Source organism: Microtus ochrogaster, chromosome 19 (genome assembly GCF_000317375.1).
Source record: "Microtus ochrogaster isolate Prairie Vole_2 chromosome 19, MicOch1.0, whole genome shotgun sequence".
Classification (NCBI taxonomy): Eukaryota; Metazoa; Chordata; class Mammalia; order Rodentia; family Cricetidae; genus Microtus; species Microtus ochrogaster.
This window is the reverse complement of record NC_022021.1, coordinates 2,091,028-2,101,557: the sequence shown is the minus strand read 5'-3', so window position 1 is coordinate 2,101,557 and position 10,530 is coordinate 2,091,028.

The window sequence follows — 10,530 nt, the reverse complement described above, 5'->3', positions numbered from 1 at the left end:
GATTGAACTCAGAGGACAACACGCAGGAGTCTCTCCTCCCACCACGTAGGTTCCTAAGATTGAACTCACATCCTCAGGCTTGGCAACAAAAGTCCTTATTGGCTGAGTCATCTCCCTGACCCTTGGCCTGATTTTTTACATCCATATTACAATTTAACTATATAAATAACCCAAACCAGCAGAAATACGGGTCCCAAATGGCAAGGGATTGTTGAATGGGAGGACCAGGGGTGAGAAATAGAGAAGACAGATAGAGAAGCCAAAAGCAATAGCTGGGACCAGTCTTGCAGAAGCTGATGACTTAAAGATGCCAAGCAAATTTATTAAGAACTAAAACATCAGATATACTATTTGCTGGGTGCAGGGGACCGGGGTAGCCAAGGTCAGTGGAAAGCTAAGTCTGACAGTGTTGGCAAAGAGAACATGGGATGATAGCTCAGGCTCACAGCCACAGCCCAGTGGGAAGAACTTGTCACTGGACCTTGACTCCTTTGAAGGGCACTGTCCCCAGCCCTAAACTGTCCTTGCCAAGTCCACTTCTGGACACAGACACAACTGAAGTTCCCTTTCTTCTCTCATCAGGGCCTCTGAGGAAGTCTTTGGCTGGTGTGGCTCCCCATTTATAAATCTCACGGTTTTTGAGCAAATCCAGAGCTTTCCATGACTTATTAAGATGAAAACAAGGAGTTTCTGCTTAACAGGCTCTGAGACAAACTGCAGGGCTTCTGAAGCCTGAATTATTTGTTCCTCTATTCTAGGTTAGGGCCCTAAGTCCAAGAAATTCTTTCCACATTTATCACCATTTCAGTTAGTTAATCAGCCTAAATCCCTCTTTTCTTTGAGGTCTGCCTACTGTGCTAAGAGATCTCTGTCTTCTTTTCTTTTAATTTTTACATTGATTTGTTTGGAAAGACGGGTGCATGTGCTCACAAGCATGAACATGTTCCATGACACACAAAGGTCAGAGGGCAATCTACAAGAGTCAGCTCTCGCCTTTCACCGAGAGGGCTCCAGGATTGAACTCGGCTTGCTTGGCTTGACAGCAAACACCTTTAACTGCTATGGAGTGTGACAGCCATTCAAGAGACGATATCCAGGAGTCTATCACTGATAACATTGGTGGTGGGATTTGGGACACGTTTCTATAGGGCTTTCTATAAAGCTCTGCCATTTAGAGATTCTGGGTCTCAAACAGAACTTTCAGGCCAGGCAGGCCGGGTGGTAGTGGCACATGCCTTTAATCCCAGCACTTGGGAGGCAGAGGCTGGTGGAACCTGTGAGTTCAAGGTCAGCCTGGTCTACAAGAGCTAGTTCCAGGACAGGCTTGATAGCTACAGTGAAACCCTGTCTCAAAAAACCTTAAAAAAAAAAAAGAAAGAAAGAAAAGAAAAGAAAAGAACTTTCAGGCAGAACAGTTTTAAGACAGGACAGGTAAAAGCCTGTATGTACTCTGTGCAGTACAATTCTAAAACGGGACAGGTAAAGGCCTGGGCTATAGCACTCTGTGTGGCTTTTTCCTGAGCAGTTTGCCAGTGCCTCTCCTGAGGGTAAGGACTTTTTTCAGATAGCAAGGCTATCTTGGAGACCTTTCCACAAAAATGCATGCTATCTGGAATGTTTAACTTACAGCATTTCACTATTAGGAAGGCTAAGCATCACTTCTAAGCAGTTACTCCTCCCATTCTTTCTACAAGCCCATCAGAATAATGTCGCATGAGTTCTACTTGGTCTTAGTAATAAAAACCCAAAGCCAGATATCGGGATAAATGCTGAAAGATCAGAGAGACAAAGGAGCAAGTCACAACCACCTCTTACCTTGCTAACTCCTCAGTCAAAATAAAAGGCCACACCCCTGTCTCCTCCGGCCTTATATTCTTCTCTCTGCCCAGCCAAACTACTTCCTGTCTGTCTGTAGAGACCTCCAGACCTCTATGGTTAACTAGTGGCTAGCTTCACCCTCTGATCTTCAGGCAAGCTTTATTTGTTAGAGCACAAACAAAATATTACTACAGAATAATGCTCTTTTAATATCAGAGACATTATAATCAAGTGTGTTAATACGGTTTAGAGTTACGAAATCCTTTATACTTCAATGATAGGCAAAGACATATCTCAGTTACAGACAGGTGCACAGAGAGCCATAGGTTAAAACAAAACAAAACAAAAAGCCAAGAACTTCTTTGTTTGTTTGTTTATTGGTTAGGGATGGAACCCAGGACTTTGCACATGCTATTTGCTCAGTTTTTTGAGCATAATATTCTTTCTATCTATTTCCATCTATTTTAAATAAAATTGTGTTTCATGTTACAGACATTTGGCCCCAGCCCTGGGTTATATAAAACTAGGCTATTGATGGGAGAAAGTGAAGAGTGGCTTCAAGGAAATGGAATTAGAATCAACTACGTATTGGGAACTCACCAAGGCCAGCTGGCCTGGGTCTGAAAAAGCATGGGATAAAACCGACTTGCTGAACATAGCGGACAATGAGGACTGCTGAGAACTCAAGAACAATGGCAATGGGTTTTTGATCCTACTGCACGTACTGGCTTTGTGGGAGCCTAGGCAGTTTGGATGCTCACCTTACTAGACCTGGATGGAGGTGGGTGGTCCTTGGACTTCCCACAGGGCAGGGAACCCTGATTGCTCTTTGGGCTGACGAGGGAGGGGGACTTGATTGGGGAGGGGGAGGGAAAACGGGAGGCGGTGGCGGGGAAGAGACAGAAATCTTTAATAAATAAATAAATTTAAAAAAACCATGTACACAAAAAAAAGAAAAAAAAAGATTCAACTACGTAAGAAACAACAGACAGTGATGTGTTGGCACAGAGCATCAAATTCTTTTTTTTTCCTCTCTTCTTTCTCTAGAGCATGGAATTCCTAACTGACTTGAGGCTGCATATAGACAACAGACCAAACCAGATAACACAAAACCAGAAAGCACTAATAAGTGGGATTCTCTGTTGCGGATACTGAGAACAGGTGTTACACATAGTATCTGCTATACATCCAGCAGGGGTCACCAACAGCAGACCGCAAAGCTAATCCCCAGGCTGGAGAGATGGCTCAGGAATTAGTAGCCTTTGCTGGACAATCATGAGAACTGGAGTTCAGGGCAAGCATCCATATAACAAGCCCACAAGCCCAGCTAAACATGGGGCTGAGACTGGAGGATGGCTGGGGCTTGCTTGCTGGCTTCCAGCCTAGCCCAGGTAACATGAACCCAAGGTTCAGGGAGAGACCTGTCTCAGACAGACAGAAGGTGAGAAAGGAGGGATACCTGGCACTCTCACAGGCCTCCATGCAAGTACACAGGCATGGGCAGTGTTCTCCCATACCACATACTCGGTAACAAAGCAAAACCTCAACAGATATAAAAAGATTGAAATAACCCCATGTATCTTATCAGATTGCCACAGCTCAGAGTTAAAATTCAACAGCAACATTAATTTCAGAAAGCCCACAAAAACATGAAAATTGAACAGTGCTCAACCAAATTACCACTAGGTCAAGGAAGAAATAAAGAAGAAATTAAAGACTTTCTAAAATGCAATGAAATTGACCTCACTGTATACCCAAACTTATGGGACACAATGAAAGCAGTACTAAGAGGAAATTCATTGCATTAAGTATCTACATAAAGAAGCTGGAAAAATCCCACACTAGCAAATTAACAAAACACCAGAACTCTCTAGAATGAAAAGAAGAAAACTCACCCAGAAGGAGTAGACAGCAATTAAGGTCTGAAACCAATAAAATAGAAACAAAGAAAACAATACAAAGAATCAATAAGACAAAGACTTGGGGGGCTGGAGAGATGGCTCAGAGGTTAAGAGCACCGGCTGCTCTTCCAAAGGTCCTGAGTTCAATTCCCAGCAACCACATGGTGGCTCACAACCATCTGTAATGAGATCTGGTGCCCTCTTCTGGCGTGCAGACATCCATGAAGACAGAATGATGTATACATAATAAATAAATCTTAAAAAAAAAAAGACAAAGACTTGGTTCTTCAAGAAAATCAACAAAATTTACAAACCTTTATCCAAACTAACCAAAAGGCAGAGAGAAAACATCCGAACTAACAATATCAGAAATGAAAGGGGAGACATAACAAATAGACACTGAGGAAATTCAGAGAATCATCAGGTCATACTCAAAAATAAAAAAATTTAAAGAAAATGGGCAATTTCCTGAATAAGTATCACCTACTGTAATTGAATCAAGACAAGATAAACAAATTAAATAGATCTATTACCCATAAGAAAGTAAAGACAGACCAGCCTGGTCTACAGAGCTAGTTCCAGGACAGGCTCCAAAGCCACAGAGAAACCCTGTCTCGAAAAACAAAAAAACAAAAAAACAAAAAAAGAAAGTAAAGACAGTCATCAAAAGCCTCCCAATCAAAAAAAAAAAAAAGCCCAGGACCAGATGGCTTCAGTGCAAAATTCTACCAGAATTCTCTCTCTCTCTCTCTCTCTCTCTCTCTCTCTCTTTCTTTCTTTCTTTCTTTCTTTCTTTCTTTCTTTCTTTCTTTTGTGTTTTGAGATAGGACTTTTCCTTAGGTTTGGAGCCTGTCCTGGAACTAACTATGTAGACCAGGCTGGCCTCAAACTCACAAAGATCCACCTGCCTCGGCCTCCTAAGTGCTGGGATTAAAGGCATGTACCACCACCACCTGTCTTTCTACTAGAATTTCAAAGAAGAGCAAATACTGATACTCCTCAAATTATTACACACAACAGAAGCATAATGAATATTGCCCAATTCTTTTATGAGGCTACAGTTACCTTGACTCCCAAACCACAAAAAGCCACAACTAAGAAACAGAATTACAGACCAATCTCTCTCATGAACATTGATGCAAAAATACTCAATAAAATACTAGCAAACCAAATCCAAGAACACATCAAAAACATCATCCACCATGATGAAATAGGCTTCATCCCACAGATGTGGAGATGCTTCAATATACAAAAATTCGTTAACGAAATCCAGCATATAAACAAACTGAAAGAAAAAAACCCCACGTGATCATCTCATTAGATGCTGAAAAAGCCATAGACAAAATCCAGCACCCCTTCAAGATAAAGGTATTAGAGAAATCAGGGATACAAGGAACATTCCGAAAAATAATAAAGGCAATATACAGCAAGCCAAGAGCCAACATCAAACTAAATGGAGAGAAAACTCAAAATGATTCCACTAAAATCAGAAACAAGAGAAGGCTGTCCACTCTCTCCATATCTATTCAATATAATACTTGAAGTCCTAGCTAGAGCATTAAGACAATAAAAGGAGATCAAGTGGATACAAATTGGAAAGAAAGAAGTCAAACTATTGCTATTTGCTGATGATATGATAGTATATATAATTGACCCCAAAATTTCTACCAGGAAACTCCTACAGCTGATAAACACTTTCAGTAATATGGCAGGATACAAGATTAACTCAAAAGATCAGTGGCCTGTTGACAGAGGTTTCTGTCCTGCCCAATCCTGCAGTCATTCAGTCCCAAAGAAACACACAGAGGTCTACATTAATTATAAACTTGTGGGCCTATTAACTGAGGCTTCTTATTAACTCTGACAGCCTACATTAACCCATAATTCCTGTCTGTGTTAGCAATGTGGCTTGGCACCTTTATCAGTGAGGCGTTCTCATCTTGCTTCCTCTGCATCTGGGTGATGACTGAGTCTTTCCTCTTCCCAGAATTCTCCTGTTCTCATTGCCCCACCTCTACTTCCTGCCTGGCTAACAACCAATCAGAGTTTTATTAAAATACAGGTGACAAATCTTTTTAACAGGGTATAAGAGCATTGTCCCACAGCAGCAGGCCTCCTATATACAGATGATAAATGACCTGAGAAAGAAATCAGAGAAGCATCATCCCTCACAATAGCCACAGATAACCTAAAATATCTTTAGGTAACTCTAACCAAACAGGTGAAAGACCTGTATGACAAGAACTTTAAATCTTTGAAGAACAAAACTGAAGAAGATATCAGAAAATGGAAAGATCTCCCATGCTCATGGATAGGTAGGATTAACATAGTAAAAATGGCAATCTTACCAAAAGCAATCTACAGACTCTATGCAATACCCATCAAAATCCCTACACAATTCTTCACAGACATCGAAAGAACAATACTAAATTTCATATGAAGAAACTAAAAAAAACAGGATAGCCAAAACAACCCTGTACAATAAAGAAACTTCTGGGGGCTGGAGAGATGGCTCAGCGGTTAAGAGCACTGCCTCCTCTTCCAAAGGTCCTGAGTTCAATTCCCGGCAACCACATGGTGGCTCACAACCATCTGTAATGAGGTCTGGTGCCCTCTTCTGGCCTGCAGGCATACAGGCAGACAGAACACTGTATACATAATGAGTAAATAAATAAATATTAAAAAAAAAAAACTTCTGGAAGTATCATCAACCCTGACTCCAAACTCTGTTTCAGAGCGACAGTAATGAAAACAGCCTGATATTGGCATAAAAACAGACAGGTGGACCAAAGGAATCAACTCAAAGATCCTGATATTAACCCACACACCTATGAGCAATTGATTTTTGACAGAGAAGCTAAAAATATAAAATAGAAAAAAGCGTCTTCAACAAATTGGTGTTGGTACAAATGGATGTGTACATGTAGAAGAATGTAAATAGATCCAGATCTATTTACATGCACAAAACTCAAGTCCGAATCTCATAAATCTACCCACACTGAACCTCATAGAAGAGAAAGTGGGAAGTACCCTTGAATGCATTGACATGGGAGACCACTTTCTAAATATAACACAAGTAAGACTGAGAACAACAATTAATAAATAGGACCTCCTGAAACTGAGAAGCTTCTGTAAAGCAAAGGACATAGTCAACAAGACAGAATGGCAGCCTACAGGATGGGAAAAGATCTTCACCAACCCCACAGCTGACAGAAGACTGATCTCTAAAATACACAAAGAACTCAAGAAACTAGACATCAAAAGAACAAATAATGCAGTAAAAAAAATGGGGTATACACCTAAACAAATAACTCTCAAGAGAGGAATCTCAAATAGCTGAAAGACACTTAAGGAAATGCTCAACACCCTTAGCCATCAGAGAAATACGAATCAAAACAACACTGAGAGTCCATCTTATACCTGTAAGAATGGCCAAGATGAAAAACACTGATGACAACTTATGCTGAAGAGGATGTGGAGTAAGGGGAACACTCTTGCATTGCTGATCAGAATGGAAACTTGTACAACCACTGTGGAAATCAGTATGACAATTTCCCAAAAAATTAGGGATCAATCTACCTCAAGACCCATGATTACCACTTTGGGGCATATACCCAAAAGAGAAATACTCACATCAAAAGGACATTTGCTCAGCTGTGTTCATAGCAACATTATTTGTAATAGCCAGAACATGGAAACAACCTAGATGCCCCTCAAATGAAGAATGGATAAAGAAAATATGGTACATTTACATAATGGAGTTCTACTCAGTAGAAAAAAAAAAGACATCTTGAAATTTGCAGGCAAATGGGCAGAACTAGAAAAAAACCATCCTGAGTGAGGTAACCCAGACCCAGAAAGACAAATATAGTATGTACTCACTCATCAGTGGATACCAGACATAAAACAAAGGATAACAAGCCTACAGTCCACAACCCCAGAGAAGCTAGAACCCTCTTCCAGAAACAGATGCAGAGAGCCACAGCTGACCACTCAGCTGAACTCCAGTCAAAGAGAGGATAATATGAACAAAGGAGTCAAGGCCACGATGGAGAAACCCACGGAATCAGCTGACCAGAAGTAGTGGCAGATCACTAATTCTGGACTGACACCTGGGGAGCCTGCATAGGACTGAACTAGGCCCCCTGAATACAAGGTGTGACTTGGTCAGTATATGAAGCCACTGGCAGTGGGACCAAGGCTCAGAGGGGTGGGGGCTTGGTCCTGCCTCAAGGAGAAGATGAGACACACAGACTTAGTTGACCTTCCAGGGGAGGCCTTAACCTCTCTGAGGCGCAGATGGGGGTGAGGGGAAGGGGAAGAGTGGGAAGAGAGGAGGGGGAGGGATTGGGATTGGTATATAAAATTAATTAATCTTTAATTAATTAATTTTAGAAAGAGTGTGACAAATACTTTCATCTTCTTATGAAAAAAGGAAGATGCCAGTAAGAAGCTAAAACTAGCTAAACATGATGGCACGTGCCTTTAATCCCAGCCCTCAGGAGGCAGAGGCAGGAGATCTCTATGAGTCTGAGGTCAGTCTGAAACACATAGTGAGTTCCAGGACAGCCAGGGCTACATAGAGAGATCCTATCTCAAAAAAAAAAAAAATAACCAAAGTTAAAACTGTTTATGACTCCATATAAGAAGCTGAGGAATTGGGGGTGATCTTAAGAAAGATTGCCGGTCATATAGAAACCTAGCTAAGTCCGGCAGGGACCTAACCTGCACTGAATGGTTCATTACCACACCACAGAAATGGTTTCTTTACAGATAAAAATCTCTGAAGTGGGGCAGGAGAGGTGGCTTTTTTTGATTCTCTGCACCCACACAGTGACTTGTGACCATCTGGAACTCAGGCTCCAGGGTACTCAAGGCTTTCTTCAGGCCTCCGATAGCCCCAGGCATGCATATGCCACACGGACAAGCACACAGGCAAAGTCCCTACACATGTAGAAGTTTTTAAAAACTTAAAACCTCTGAGGTAACTGGCAGTTTCACTCAGTCTGTGACCTTTAGCAAACAGTGACTACTGAATCAGACTGTTTCTCCAGATAATCCTCTGGGGGCCTTTGCCCCATACGACATTGAAAGAACATGTCACCATGACCTGTTAAGACTTCGGGGAAAGCATGGCTGAGCCGAAGGAAATCACCCTGGTAATTAATCCCCCATCTTTCAACAACTGAGGGGTAAACGAACACAGGAGCCCTGAAGTGTTGGTGACAACGCTTGTCTTACATCACCCTGCTTATGAAAGTGCACAGTGGACCCAGAGTCACCTCAGGGAAGGAAGGGGCAACTGGAAATCTGCACGAGAAAAGGTTGAGGTTGTAATATGCTTCATCTTTATACACATAAATGCCTGGGCTCTGAAGGAAAGTAGTAGTGGGTGGTTTTAACCGTGCAACTATAGGATTTTCAAGTTTGTAACTCTGAAATTTTCTTTGGAATGTCAGTTAACCTCCTGTGTGGGTAAGATTTTAATGGGATACTTTTTAACACTTTAAAGTCTGTTCTTAGCACAAGGTGTTTGTGTATTCTTAGACTGTTGATAGATGATAGATAGATGATAGATAGATAGATAGATAGATAGATAGATAGATAGATAGATAGATAGATAGATAGATAGATAATAGACAGATCATACATACATCCATACATAAGAGAGAAGCTGTGTCAGGTTATATCATTTACTATGTATATATCTTGTTAGGGCAAGGAATCTACTCTTACCTCTTAAAAGATATGCTGTGAGAAAAATAAAATGTTTATAAATCTGATAGTTTGAAAAAAATTGTTGCTTAAACTCTGGCTATTGCAAATTCGTAAGTATTCTTTTTAATCTTTTTTGTGGCAAGTCTCCTCAAATTACCTGCCTAATGACAGTCTCAAACGTTTGCCTTCTTACTAATAAAACTCCAAATGGTAGTCAGAACTTCTCACATTTTTAAAAGATAATTTATGTTTATCTTATGTTCTTTGGTGTTTTAATTGCATCTATGTCTGTGTGAGGGTGTCAGGTCCCCCGAAACTGGAGTTACAGACAGATCTGAGCTGCCATGTGGGTTTTGGGATTGAACCTGGGTCCTCTGGAAAAGCAGCCAGTGCTCTTAACTACTGAGCCATTCCTCCAGCCCCAACTTCTTATATTTATATTTCTAATAAAGTTTTAGAATGTATGTCTATTTGTTTCATAACAGAAAGTACCAGTAGCTGAGCATAGTATCGTAGGAATGTAACCTCAGTTCCGTGGAAGGCTGAAACAGGAGAATTAGAAGCAAAAGCCCTCCTGGGCTATGGAAAACTTGGTGAGATCCTGTTCTGAAAGAATAAGAGAGCTGGATGGTGGTGGGGCATGCCTTTAATTCCAGCACTCTGGAGGCAGAGGCAGACAGATCTCTGTGAGTTCAAGGCCAGCCTGGTCTACAGAGCGAGGTCCAGGGCAGGCTCCATAGCTACTAAGAAACCCTGTCTCAAAACCACCATCCCTGCCAAATAAAGAGAGAGAGAGAGAGAGAGAGAGAGAGAGAGAGAGAGAGAGAGAGAGAGAGAGAGAAAGACTGTACTTATAGCTAGGTGGTGGGATACTTGCTTGTCATGTTTAAGGCCCTAAGTTTAATCTTTAGTACTATAAAAAATAGCAATAAAGATATTTTTAAAAGGACTATAGCAGGAGTAAAAGGCTTCTAGGAGCTCCTTTAAATAGGAAGAACAGCCGGGCGATAGTGGCGCACGCCTTTAATCCCAGCACTCGGGAGGCAGAGGCAGGCGGATCTCTGTGAGTTCGAGACCAGCCTGGTCTACAGAG